The sequence below is a fragment of the Lonchura striata genome, chromosome 11 (genome assembly GCF_050655825.1).
Source record: "Lonchura striata isolate lonStrDom1 chromosome 11, ASM5065582v1, whole genome shotgun sequence".
NCBI lineage: Eukaryota > Metazoa > Chordata > Aves > Passeriformes > Estrildidae > Lonchura > Lonchura striata.
This window is the reverse complement of record NC_140713.1, coordinates 21,554,203-21,569,175: the sequence shown is the minus strand read 5'-3', so window position 1 is coordinate 21,569,175 and position 14,973 is coordinate 21,554,203. Positions and strand designations below refer to the sequence as shown.

Genomic DNA, 14,973 nt, shown 5'->3' with positions numbered 1-14,973 from the left:
AAAAGTAAGAAAAAAAGAGTTCTGATGAGTGTTGGTGTGGCCAGACCCTGGCAAAGACACCACTTGTAGCCCATGCATTTGGACCAGGCTCAGAGCACATTTCTCCTCGAAGCAGAAGAGAGACAGATGGACATCCAAACTGAGATACCCCCTAGCAGCTTAAAGATTTCATTTTGCCCAAAGAATTAATAGACCAGAGATTAAAAAAAAAAAAACAAAAAACAAGACTCCTTGCAAATTTGATCCTATTCGTGTGAAGGTTTGGTTAGAATTTTTTTCTTTGCATTTATCAAGAACACCTCCAGTGGACACATACAGAATTTCATGGTAGAATTGACATTCATGCTCATCTTTTTAAAAGCAAACAGAAAATAAACCCATTAAAAACAAAACAAAACAAAAAAAGCAGGAATGCTGTAGACATTTAGATATTCTTTTTGTTAGAATTTGTTTCTTTCCTTTATCAAGCACACCTCCAGTGGACACATACAGAATTTCACAGTAGAAGTGACATTAATGCTCACCCAGAAGACTTTTTAAAAACAAAGAGAAAATAAAACCATGAAAAACAATACAAAACAAAAAAAGCAGGAATGCTGTAGACATTTAGACATTTTTTCAATGCTGATGGCATGAAGTGTTTCTTAGGCTATTTTCAGAGTTCTCTGGGTTTTCTAATCAGGTGTGGAAGAATGAAAGAACATCCTCAGTCAAGTGGGTATATTCACAAGCTGAAGATTTGTTTGGACTTTCTTTATGTCCAAAAACTGGAGAGAAAGTCGAGAGAAATCTCAACCCTCCAAACCATGTGCAGTGCAAGGTCCCAACGAGTCACCAGGGCAAACCACGCCAAAACTCCTTAAACAACAGAGAAATCAATTTCGATTGCAGCTGTGTCTATACCTGCAGCTCTCTCACCTCACGAGAAATCAATAAATACAGCAATAAACATGGCTGAGACACCACTATCATTCTCACCTGCCCTCCCCATCCCCAGACTCTAATGGAGTTAAGCCAGCCAGAAAATGAACCTGAGCTCAGATGCTAATATCACTCTCTCCCAGTCTTTCCCTGAGAAAATGGTGCCAGCAGGGGCTGGAAGTCTCTGAGTATTTTGTTTGTACTGTTAATTTATTCTTCATTGCTCTGTCTTATACCTGTAAGTTATAAATAACTTAGTGATAAATCCTGCTGGGAAAGAAATAGGTCAGAATCCTAATTCCTTATGAAAATGGATGGCTTATTATCACCTTTCTCTGTTTCTTGTTATGCTTGTAAATACCTTCCACTTTTTTAATTCAATGTGTTGGGGGTGAGTAGGAGTATTTGTGATGAGTGAGACACCTACTTACAGGCACTGTTTGTAAATAGTGTCAGAGTCCATTTTAACATCTACTCACTGCTTATCCTCACTTGTCTACAAATTGCTCTTGCAAGCCTTTCCCAAGCCTTATTTTTTATTATATGGCTTAACAACTAAAAGGCAGACAAACATTCTGACTGGGATAATTCCCACAGTTTTGTCACAGCTGAAGATCTCTGGGAGCACCTCCCCTTTAACTCCAAACTCTGAACTCCAAAATCAATGGAGGAATCTTTGCCATGGGATGTGATGGGGACTGGGAAAGGAAAAGTGATTCCCTTCCGGAACTGAATTAAAGTCAGATAAAGTTTTAGCTACAGCTGGAAACTGCTGACAAAATGAATCATAAAATAATTTAGCTTGGAAAGGACCTTTAAAGTTTATCTATTTCCACCCCTGCCATGGGCAGGGAAACCTTTCACTGGAGCAGGTTGCTCCAAGTCCCATCCAACCTGGCCTTTTCCAGGGATGGAACATCCACCTCATCTCTGGGCAAGCCATGACAGTGTTTTACCACCCTCATTGTAATTTCCTCTCTCTGTATCTACTTCAAATCTCTTCTCTTTTTGTTCAAAACCATTTCTCTTTTTCCTACCAAACAAGCCCTGCTAAATATTTATCCCCATCCTTCTTGTAATCCCCTGGAAGTGGCTCTAAGGTCCACCTGGGGCCTTTTCTTCTCTTTACATGCAAACCACAAAGGAAAATTAAGTCTTTAGGAGAAATTTTACACCTCACAACACAAAACTCAGTGATCAGACTTGGGGCTGAGCACCCCAACTCTCTGAGCTTGTCCTTACAGGAGAAGTGTTGCAGCCCTCTGCTCATTTTTGTGGCCTCCTCTGGACCCACATTTCCACATCATCCCTGTGCTGAAGACTCCAGAGCTGGACACTTTATCACAGTAAAACTGACTCATCAAAACTATGTTAATTGCTTTGAGAAGTGAAAGAATAGTGATATTTCTCTGTGAAATTCCAGGAAATTAATTTTCAAATTCAAGATAATTTTCTCCTAATCTATCTCTCAGTATCAAGTGACTGTGCTGTTCATTGGAAAGAACAAAGACTTTGCTAAATTTAAAAAACTACTTCAGCTACTTTATCAGAATTGTAAGTAATTTAAAACAAAAGCTGATCTAACACTTGTTTTTGGGGTTTTTCTCAGACTTGCACAGATTAAGGAAAAGAATAGGAGATTCTTATTAATGACTGAAATAGATTTGCTTTATCTTTGCCAAGTCCACTGCATCTGAGAGCAGCTGTCCGAAAAATTTGGCATGACAGGTCTGTAGGAACATGATATCTTCTTTATTTTATTGAAATGGCCAAGGATTTTATTTTATTAATCTTTGTACAGTAATTTTCAAGCCTGTCTTAAGCACTTAGTTAACTCACCAGCTCCTTTTAAACCCATTCTACAATGTTTTCAAAATAAAAACCTGCAGCACTGAAGTTATGGCCATCATTCTTTATATGACCAGTTTGTGAAAGAAGCTGTCTGATATTTTATCTAGCTTCTCCAAAAAAACAACAAAAGCACCCCAAATTAAAACAAAAACCAAAAATCCATAAAATCTGTCACAAAATAACAGCAGAAGTATATTGTTATTTCCAAAAACCCAACACATGCAAGTGAGAAAAGCATTCAAGTACAAGACAATGTTGGCACTTTGAACAGGCTGTAAACAAAACCAGGTGGGAAACGAGATTGTCCCAAGTAACAGAACTGTGAGATTTCAGTCTTTCAATGCAGAAGGCAAGAAAGCCTATCTGGTTTTAATGGAAAACTTGTCTGATGCATGACAGATACTGAATTAATTCTTTTGATAACAAGAAATTGTAATGGCACATTCAGAAAGGGTTTAAGTTCCTACCTGACTATAACAATGCTGTTCCAAGGACATGTGCTAAGCATAAAGACAGATTTGAACAAATTGGAAAAAAAAAAAAAAAAACAAAACAAAAACCAAAACAAACAACCTGCAGAGTTCTGAAGCTGTTTATTTTGTGAAAAACTGAAGCTTTCCCACTTAAAAATTATGGAATTATGTTCATGGTGTTGGATTGGTTTGTGTTTTACAAAATGGCATGGGACTTTGATTGGTTGTAGACTTAGGATTTATGATTTGTTTGTATTATGTAAGTAAAAAGTAAGATATAGAAAAAAATAACAACATTTATGTAAATCTCGATTTAAGATAAGATGGTAGTTATGTAAAGTTTTTTTCTATATATTCTTTGAACTAATAATATAAAAGAAAAGGTGTAAAGTTATTATAATTTAACTAATGAGAAAAGGACTTACATGGGCTTAACATTAATAAAAGGGCTTTTATGAATTTTAAAAAATACATAATAATTCATTATATAAGATTGAATTTTTTTTAATCTTTGCAAAGCCTATATCTAGGACTTTTCACATCTTGAACTATCAATAGGTTCTTGTTCTTTCTTGTTCCTTATAATAAATATAAATATATTTACTTGGTTCGCATTTTCTCAGCTTCTTATGAGAAGGTTTTGAAGTTTCTCAACTTTTCTCAGATTTATGTCTACTTTCTGGGGCTTTTTTGCTCTTCCTAAAGTCTTTTACCTTTTTATATTCCCACACATGGGGGTGGAAATTAGATGCTCCTTTCCAACCCAAACCGCGACTCGATGATAATGATGGAGTTATGCTCACCATAACCTAACCTGTGATTTTCAGCAGCTCTTGAGGCTAAATCCCAATTCCATTTCTGACACAAGTGTACATTCAAACCACAAAGGATAATCAAGGCTTTAGGAGAAATTTTACACCTCATGGCACAAAACTCCACGATCAGATGCAAAGCAGACTTTGGCTGGTGTCCCAGTATAGCCAGAAACACTGATCAAATTAGGCACAGCAATGGAACAGGGAAAAGCAACAAAAACCCCCATAGTGCAGGCAGAAAGAGATTTTATCCTCTCTGGAAAACTCCTACTGAACCCTCTCCCCTCTCAAAATGAATTTCTAGACTTCCCATCCAATTTCCCTCAGCATTTGCAAAGCAAGGATCTTTCATCACCCCAAATATAATGATCTCATCAGAAGTTAAGCTTATTCAAAGTTGCTCATTTTAAGCTGTCTGCTTTATTTTTAAACAGTCTTGAATCCTTTCTACTCTGCAGTCAGCAATAACATTTACATGAAAAGATAACCAGTCGCGTTCTTACCATTACTTCAAGTAATTTCAAAGGTTTTTCTTCACAGAAGGGTTGTTTTCATTCATTTATTGCTTTTGGTGAAATGATTCTGGAGAGCCACCTTCCTTCTCTGCATATAAATGTCTATTTTCACTTTGCAGCCAGCCAGCCAATGGCCCACATAAAATTACATCATAAATTTGGAGATTTTCATAAGTAAATCTGGAATATCTTTTAGTGCCTAATTATCTTCAAAACCTAAGACAGGATATTTAGTCATTACCTGCCATCTAATTTTAATTTCCAATTTGTTGCCCACAGGAATGTTTCTCATGGATGTTTTCCATTTGTTTCAACATATGGTTTTTCTACTTGTTCCTCATCCCCAGACTCACAGGAGCACTGCACCATCCAAAATACTGCAACACCACCACTTGCCCCACCTCAGTTATTCTAATTTCTGCTGGATTTATTTATTGATCAGATTAATTATTGAGAATATTTGTTAGGTTTGTTTATCATCAATTTTTAAGTGTGGATTGACACTAAGGAAAGGACCTTTTGTTCAGGCAATTTCCTGGTAAGAAAATAAAATTTGGTCACCTCTAGGTCATAAAATGTAGTAAAGAAATTCTCTTTATAGTGCAAGAATGTAGTAAAAAGTTTATGCAATTACCTAACACAACTCAGAGAAGACAATAATTCAGACAAGGAGAAACTAACTACAAGTAAATTTTCCTGATTTAAGAGTATGAATAAAACATGAGCTAATAGTTCTATTGCTCCATAAGAGATGGAGGAAGAGAATTCAAAACAAAAATACTCAGTTTTTCAAAGGAAAACGTAATTCTATCAATCACCACAGCACAACTGCACAGATGATGGCAAAAACCAACACCATAACCTGCAATTGGAGAATTTCACCTGGCACTCAGAGCCTGAGCCAAGGTGAAAGGGATTATTTAGCCATGTAAGTACTCCAGGAGTATCTTCCATGGACTTCACCTTGCTACTGCATCCTTCTCAAAAATCAGTTATTACACAGTTCCTATTTTCTAAGCACAACTATCTCTTAACTGTGTGCATTTAGCAATTTTTTTTTTTAAAGCCCAAGACTTCTATCTCTCCAAAGTAACAAGGAATGAATTCTTCAGTAAGAGTCACTTCATCATCTTGGATCACTTCAGATGCAAGGTTTGTAGATGCATTCATAGACATTTTAAGAAAAGAAAGAGAAATTTAAGATATAAAAAGTCAAATATGTGCTTTTATCTCTGGCTTTTAAGGTAGTGGGCTTAATATTTTAATAATTAGTCCCATCAGTAAACTGAAAGGTCAGGGTCTACATAATATTTTAATTTGTGAAGCATAAGATAGCAAGTTCTGCCAGGTTTGTACACTTTTATCTAAAAAGAACCTTTTACCTTTCCAAAGCCCAAGTTACATCTGAGCTGTAACCTGTCAACAATGGGGTTTTTCTGTATGTGACTGTCAAATCAACATTCCCACATTATTTCACCTGTTTTTTCTTTAAACAAAACCAGCCCAAGTCAAAAACTCTTAGAGCCTTAATCAAATTCAATTAAATCACAGCTTTCTGCTCATCTTCCACATGATTTTTTGTGCAGTAAATCTGTTTATTGTTCACCCTTCCCTTGAAGGACGAAGAACAAGAACATTTTCTTGGCCATTTTTCAATCAGTACAGGCCAGCTCCAAAAGCTCCTTGTACCTGAAGCTCCTGGTGCCTTGAGATAAGATCAGAAATTCTTTTTCTGCTGGAAAACCTGGCACTGGCAATCCAGGAAAGCCTCAATATTCCTAGAAAATGACATCACTGGAATGTGCTCTTTGCTGAAAAATGAATCTACAATGCTATATGTTTAACATGTTTTTTTTGTTTTAATGTATTAAATTGCTCCATGGCTGGAAACCAAGCAATTATGAATTCATTATCTAATTGAATATATACACCATTAGTGTCATAGGAAATGCATTTTCTTCCCCAGCTGTGTCTCTGAATCACAATATTGTTTAAAAATATGTTGTTTTCTGTACAGCTTAAAGCCTGGAAATTTTTCTTAGTTCTAAGTATAAAATGGACCCTTTTCCATGAAAGAAATCACAGAGGAGGAATATAAAAACCCCAAAACTGTAGAGAATGACAGCATAAACTGCAAAAAAAATACATTAATTACATACTTATAAAAATTTTATACCAAAATGAATTCTGTTTTTTCTTCACACTAAACCAAATTCCAAAAATTATTTTGATGCTTTCACCTCATTAAAATATAAAATAAAGATTTTGGGATTTTATAGTAGATTTTTCTATGTCAACTGAAAAATAAACCCACAAAATGGATAACTTAATCTCATAGTTTTTGTCACCTATTCCTGAGGTTGATTTTAAGTTATAAGAACAAAGGGGTCAGCAAGCAGTAATTGGTATTTTCAGGGGGCTTTTAAGTCAGTTTGGAACAGACAAGATTTACTTGTGAATTCTTGTGACTATTATTTTAAGATTTCTTATTTTTAACATTTAACTATTTGTAATAAACAAATATTCTTTGCAAGAACTCCTTGCAAAGATTTCTTTTGATATTCACAGAACATTTAGCATTATATAATATCAGGCACTGTTAAGCAGCAGCTTTCCAAAGCTTTTGTCCATTTTTGCCCCAGATGTTTCTCTGTAAACTCCAGTCCCTCTGAGAAATGTCACTTTCTAGGACACCAACAGTCAGGTTGCATGAGAGAAAAATGGGTTTAATGGTGAGTTGTTCAAACAGTCACAGGGAACAAAGGAATTGGGAGCAGAGAAGGGAAGATTCTGACTTTATCCCAAAATTCTCTCTGCCATGGGCAGCAGATGGGATGGCAGGAGCTGCTCCAGGATCCTGCCGCCATCACAGAGCAAATGGGTGCATTTACAAACTTTCCAAACCCCACAAAATCCCCATTTTAGGAGGGACATAAAGTAGGTGAGGGATGCTCAAACTGTAACCATCCCGATTAATGATGATAGAACTGATGGGACAACAGCCACAGAGTGCTTCAAACGAGAATCAGTCACATAAATAAGATAGGCATAGGGTGGGAGACAGAGATGAAATGGCTTCACCAAAGCCACAGACCAGACAAAATTTAAATCAAGCTTGAATCTGGGTTTTTGATCTCTGCACACAAGACTGATAGTGATATTTCATCTCTTGCTGAGCAAGTAATGTAAAATTAGATTTACAAAGATTATTAAGCTACCAACATGTGCACAGTATGATTTTTCAAAGTGCCTGATGAGACTGGATAATATATCCTATTAAAATCAAAACACCTTTGAAAGATCTTTCAAAACCCAGTTGTCCTCTCGGTTTACAATTTTTCCCTCCCGTTACACACTATTCTACATCTGTAAAGACACAAAAGCTCAAGTGAAAATAATTTTATGCATCCTTACAACAGAAAGCCTCAAAGAATCTCTCATATGGCCTCAAAAATCAAATTAAAATAACTTCTGAAGCATCCATCCTGTTAAGTATTATCTAGGAGTTGAAATGAGAATGCCCACTCCAAAAATAACCTCGGTGAACAAACGAGAACATCCCTCAAATCTGTGGAGCAGCACAGCTCTTCAAGCAGCCACGTGTACTTCTCACAGACCAAAAGTATTAAGGATGATCATGTAAATATTAATTAAAATCTTCCCATATCACACGAGAGCACATGTTGATCCCCTCCAAAAGAGAGCAGGGGTGGGGGAGACAGAGGAGGTATCAGGATTCACCAAAGCAATCAATTCTAATCACCACAAAAATATTCACAAAATCAAAAAGAGACACAGTAGGGCTGAAATAAAGGATTAAGACATAAGCTGGGCCAGAATTTTTAGACTCTATGCTGCACCACAAAAGCAATAAAGACACTTACAAAAGAAAAACGGAAAAAATAGCTTTGCACTTTTAAATAGCTCCTGGCATTATTTGACACGCCTCACCATTCTGGCTGCTCAAAAATAACTCCAAAAGTGGGGGAAGTGGCAAGAGTTTAACAGATTTCAACTCATGGCAGGATGCAAGGAGCACCAGGGTCAGAGAGAGCCTGCAGTTAATCAGACCAAGAACTAAAATGCAAGATCTCAAACGCATCAGTGACAAGGAGATTTGACTTCTTTAGGCATAAGAAATAAAGGTCAGTGCGAATGCCAGAGATATATCACACATATATATATACTTGGCTTTGTTATTATTGCTTAAAATATCTGTTCCTGCAAATGAGTAGGAAAAGGTCTTTGAAGTCAAGGAGCACTCGGGCTGATACCAGGCTAGAACAGAGGGAACAGGACAGGTTTCCCTGTTTTTAAGGAACAAAAGCAAGCAATTACTAAAGCACTCGAACAGAAGGTTTTACAGGCTGCACTGGAGGGCCTCAGGTCACTGCTGCCTTGCAGCCTGAGTTTCCAGCCCTGCCTGCACTCCTGGGGTGGCAGCTCATCCTCTCTACCCTGTCAGTGCTCCAGGGGACAGCTGCAGCCAGGACTCCTTCAAAGCCCATCCAAGAGCAAAATAAGAGTGCTTGGGATCCAAGAGTCAATGAGGAAAGCACTTTAGAGACAAGTGTTTTCCTGGTGGAGTTCCTGAAAAATTTGCTTTTCCTATAAATAAAATTGCTCTGCTATTGAAAATTTGAAATGATATCACCATCTTTTCTACACTGCATTTGTCACAGCCTTGTAAGATGCAATTCTACAGCATTCCTAAACTTCACCTTTTGGAAGGTTGGTCTCCAGAAGGCAGGAAAAGAGAACCAGATGAGATTTATTTGTCTCTGCTCACAGGGTCGAGATGAGCATGCTGCAAATCCTAAGGGCTGTGTGTTATAAAACCCATTACAATTAATTACAATTTCAGAGCTGCCAAGCTGCCATCACAGAAGGATGCTGTGCAGGATTGGATTGTGGCACAAGGTGTTTGCCATGCCCCTTCTCCAGCACACAGGATGGGGTGATAAAGTGTTAAGAGTTCTGTTTGTGTGCCTTTCTCATTTATGTGTTTAATTATTTGGGATGTTGTTTATTTTTTATTTATTCTGCTGTTTAATCTCCCTCTAATTCCTTTCCCAAGCCCTGGCAGCCTCTCCTTTACTCAGGGCACCCACTTTTCTGCCTGTTTGACCCCATTCCTGCCATGGAACCCTCTCCTTCCTCCTCACCTCCCTGTCTAGTAAACATTTGGCACTTTGCTGCCTGTTTGCTGAGCCAAAGCTGACACATTTCGATGCTGATGATAAAAGGTGTGGGAAGCATCATCACAACTCCCTCCCTGCTGTGTGTTTGGTTACACTCGTCAGTAAAAGTGAGTTTATCGATCTCCCTCAGTAGCATCAGAGCTTGGAAGCTGTTATATTAAGAGTTTTGATGTGTGTGGGGGTAAATATATCAAATATAGCCCAGAAGTATTCAGAGTTAGAGCTTGGCTTTCCCTGCCCTGCTGCACTCCAAGCCCTCAGCTGCTGTGATGATGTGCAAGCAGTGGAGGTAACAAAACTCCCTTTTTCCTGCCCTGTCATCCCAAACTAAAAGACTTTTTGCTGATTTTTGTCTACATTCAGCTTTATTGAATTTCACATTATGCCCAGTAGTTTGTTTTGTTTTTTTTCCAAAAGGGTGCTTGTGGCTAATATTTCTATAATTCAGACAGCTGATCTTCCTGGTAAGAGCAGCTAGACAGATCAGCACATCCCAGATCACACACAATGAGCAGTTTCTGTTTCATTCCAGCAGTGTAGTGGATTTTTCCTATTAAATCTATATTTCATTCACAGAAAAAAAGAAATTATCTGAACAGTTTCCACATTATTATAGCAGAAAAGTAGTTTGCAGACATGGATGTAGTGGAAAGATACTCCCAGGGCAGCCTGACCCAAAATAAAATGTCATTTCAAATTACCTCTTCTCTCTCTCTTAACTGAGCCTTTGTCACTGTTAACATGTTGGACCATCTCTCTACATTAATTGTGAATAAAGGAAGATTTAGTCAATGAGTCTCAAATTAGGTGAATTAACACAGTAAAAGTATTTTCTGAGTAGTCAAATAGCTCTAATGTAATTCCTGAAGGATCAACAAGCATCTGCTGTGTAGTGACACATCGAATTTATTTCATGTTCTTTTATTCTCCTTGCTTACATTTCACCCAGGAACTTTCTGAAATGCTTCACTGGTCTTCAGCTCTCACGACAAAATTACCTGTTAAAACTATTAATCTTAAGGTGTAATTTGCAGTTCTAGCATGCCTCAATGGATTTATTTATTTATTTTAAATATCTCAGTCAACCATAATTTACTTCCTTTAACATGTTAGGAAGGCACTTCCGCAGTAAATTTTATGCTCCACCACCACTTTCCCTTAATTCTGAGATCTCACAAGATGTTTTACAACACCCAGCAATTCCTGTGCTGTACTTCTATAAAATCAGATCTCAAACCAAATCTGCAGACTTCTTTCTGCCTTACTGATTTGTCACTAACTTTCAGGGTTTTATCTGTGCCACATTTCCACACCCATTTTGTTTCTGGAGAGAAAGATTTCTCTTTTTCTGTCCTCCATGGTTTTCCTAAACTCCAAATTATGGCAACTTTATCTGAGCAATTTTCTGAATTCCAAGACCTACAACATCATCTTTTCTCTTTTTTTACCCTTCTCAAACCTTTTTTACTATCCACAAATACTAATAGACAGGCTTTTCAGTCCAAAAATGCAATCAAAGCTTTTTTTTTACAATGATTATATTGTAGATGTCTATTTTTCTCCCTGATTGCATCAAGCTGCATCAGTTGTACCAACTGAAAAAGAAAATCCTATGTGGAATATTGTATTTGGCAAAGGGAGAATTAGAAAATCTGTTATTTCAGCAATAAGTAAAACCTGGATGTAGCCAGGTCAAAAAATTAATTAAATGCTCTAAGCGCTAAAAACTGCAAGTGAAAAAAAAACTTTTTGAATTACAACAATCATCAAGATTCTTTTTCATGCACCCACAAACCAAATGAAGATAAAAGGAGTAAATTCCAGAACTCATCCCAGTGAGTGTTGCAAGAACATTTCCTTCTCCTATTACAAAACTGTAACTCAAAATATCAAGGAAAGGAATCTTTGGGACCCACAAAGATAATCACCAGCAGAGTACCAGGGATCAATTAAAGTCATAATAGAAATAAAAGAATGTACAAAGTAAAAGTAATTAAATAAAGGTAATTAATTTAAAACAGGGAGGATTGCTGTGGTAAGACTGGAGAATTAAACAGACAAATACAGAAAGGAGGAGAAATCTTGCAGTGTTTTGAGCTGTTAAAATCTACTGGGGTGCAGCAATTTTTTAAAATTTGAAATGTCCTAGAAGAAGAAGTCCTTAAGAGACTTTTGAAGCTGATGCTCCAGAGCAACACAGGGACTTCTTGCACAGACCAGACTATTCAACCTTCATGTCAATTAAGGGACTTTACATCCCAGTACAGATCTTTTCAAACAATAATAGGTATGTGTTAAAATCTGAACTTTTTTATAGGAACAGGGAGCTATTTTAACTGTACAGCATGATTTGCTTGAAATGTATTTAAGAATTAAGTTTGAAGTGTCATTATTTCTGCCAAGGTAATTGCAACAGTCCCTTTGAGTAGAGACAGAATTTTATTTAGACACTTTAGACAGTGTCTAAAAAAGGAAAACAAGATTTATTCACCAAATCTGTGACTGGGCATAGTCCTGTCTCTATTCCATTGTTCCTGTCACCTTCTTATTTTTAATTTGACAGACACGGCAAACATTAAGATTGGATTTTACTGTTCAATAAAACAACAATTAGTGGCAAATTGCATGAGAGCTCCTCACTCAGTTCTGCTACATCACCAAAACAGGTTCTTCTTCTCCTTTGCCCTGGCAAGGTGACTTCTCTTCAATATATTGCTGGTTCCAAAATAAGATAATTTCTTTGATTTGGAGTAACCTAATAAATCTATCACTCTTAAGTAACTTGCTGTGTTAATGCAGAACACAAAGAGAAACTCAGTCCAGTCAATCCCAAGAGTTTGATTTTGGAGCTAAAATCAGTAGCAATCCATCAAGCCCATGCAGCCTATAAAAAGGAGCCTACTCTGGTTTTAATTGAGGTATTTTGTAAAACTAAATATTTGCTATTATGGCACCAAGTAAATCCCTTGGCATGGAAATAGCAAAAGGCTCCTAAATCCATGTTTGAAAGGGACATGGAAGATTCCATGATTCTATAAGGAAAGTAAAACCAACTGCAAAAAGAAACCAACTTAAAATTTTGAGATCTTTCTGCTTAGGAAGGCAAAAAGATCTCAAAATATTTTCTCAAACCTAAAGAAGGCCAAGAAGAATTACTTTAGAACTTGGGTGTTTGTTTCAATTTAGGCCAAAGAAGGAAACAGGAACAAAAGGAAATGCGGTAAAACCTCGAGTGGGCTGATCACTTTTCTGGAGGTTCAATGATTTATTCACAAGGCTGTGTGTCCCCTCCTTGCCAAGCCAGGGCTGCTGGCTCGTAGGAGTGTTCAATAGATGGAACTCTGTGTTCTGCAAGCAGCTCTCACACCATCCCATGGAGCAGCCAACCAACACACAGAGACTGCTCTGGGCTTACTCAGCTGCCCTGATTTTACTACAGACATTGTCAGAGTCCAGCACATCCCTCTGGCTGCCCTGGCTGCCTCCAGACCCTGGCAGGGGGCTCGGAGACCTTGGCATGAACTCAAAAACACCTGTGGCTTCAATTTTAGCCTGTGGAAAAAAATGGCAACTTTATATGAGGAATTACAAACCACAAGGGTTTGAGTAGTGTGGCAGTTGAATTAACACTGGGTGAAAAAGTAGAATTTTGGGGTTTTTAGAATGGGATTCAGGGGAGAAGATGGACAGATTTGGGCGTGCCCTGACCTTCTTCTTCTTCTTGCCCTCCATGTCTTGCTGTGATGGTGACACTTTTCTATTGGTTTAAGGTAGAGACACACTGACATAAATGATAGATATTGGCTCGTTATTGTAAACATAGTACACATAGTTTTTAGTATAAAATATAAGCACTGCCCTAGAGAACAGGCAGAATGCCATGGACAACCTGCTGAACAGAGCTCAGCAGGTCAGAGAAAGAATGTTCTAGATAAGGAAGGATAAACAACCTTGAGAAGCCAACCCTGCACATTCAGACTCCTTCTCTGGCTGCATGGACTCGGAGAAAAAGGACTTTTACAATCTTGGGGTCTCCCACCACCCAGACCCCTAGAAAACACCACTTAGAAAGAATTGTTTCTTATGAGGAGATAAATGAGCTTCATAGTGAATAATTTAGAGAATTTGGAAGTTTTAACCACAGAAAAATATGATCGTAAGAAATGTATTTTAAGCGATCAGACTTAAAGATGACGTTAAGTGATCAGATTCATCTCCCACTAAGAGGTCAAAAAAATAAGCATGAATATGGATTGTCTCTTCAGCAAGGAACCAAAATTGTATAACAGGAACATCTTCCTGCAGAAAAATAAAAGACATTCAGAGAAGGATTCAGTGAGTGTTCAGTAGAATGCTGGGAAAAAAAACCCTTTAAAAATGCATGATACTAAACATAACATTCATAGCTCATCAAATCATGACATGTTCTGGAATATGATAGCACCAAACTATGTCTCTTAACTCAGTTTGACAGCAGGTAAATTATATCATGTAAGAGTTTAACTAAAATGAAATTGTTCACTAAAAAGAAAATCTTGATTTATACAGAATTTTCAATGCTATAAATATGTTCTATCATAATGAAACAACAGACAAGAAAAGTGACATTAAGTTTATTTTTCTGATTCATGTACTGCTTTACCCAGCAGAAGATCATAGAGAGCAGAACTGAATAAATATATGGAAACATCTTTTTGTAAAAACCTTTTTCTCTGTACAGGTTCCTTTTCAGATCCACAGTTATATTTTAGAATTACCCATCAAAGGCTGAAACTGAGCACAGTTCAGCCTTCAGCTTTGAGACCAGCACTGAATGGCTGTGCTGACTGATTCCTTCACTAACATGGCATTGCTGGCACTCTCTGGCCTGCCTTACAAACATTTCTAGGGCTGGAATATGGAATTTCCAGCTCAAAGCTTCAGGGCAGCACATGCTGGTGTGCTTCTCCTGTCCTATCGCATGACTGCTACTTTAATTCCATAAATATCCAAATTTCTTAAATTCATACCTTTAGTTCACAAGTAGCCACTTGTGCCATCACAGCAAACCTGGGGTTTGCTGCACAAATAAATGTTTGACTTGCTGCTATTTCAAGGTTCATATCATACAGCCAATTTCTGCTTTTTTTGTGGTATTTAACATTTGTATAAAGTATTTATTCATCAATAGATGTAGCTGGATGATTTAACAGACAGA

General features: G+C 37.3%; 1 protein-coding gene across 2 annotated transcripts in view; it reads right to left on the bottom strand.

Moving 5' to 3' along the window:
- The window catches only part of CDH13 (cadherin 13), a 459,552-nt gene that overhangs the window by 197,721 nt on the left and 246,858 nt on the right, over positions 1-14,973 (bottom strand). The window lies entirely within an intron of this gene.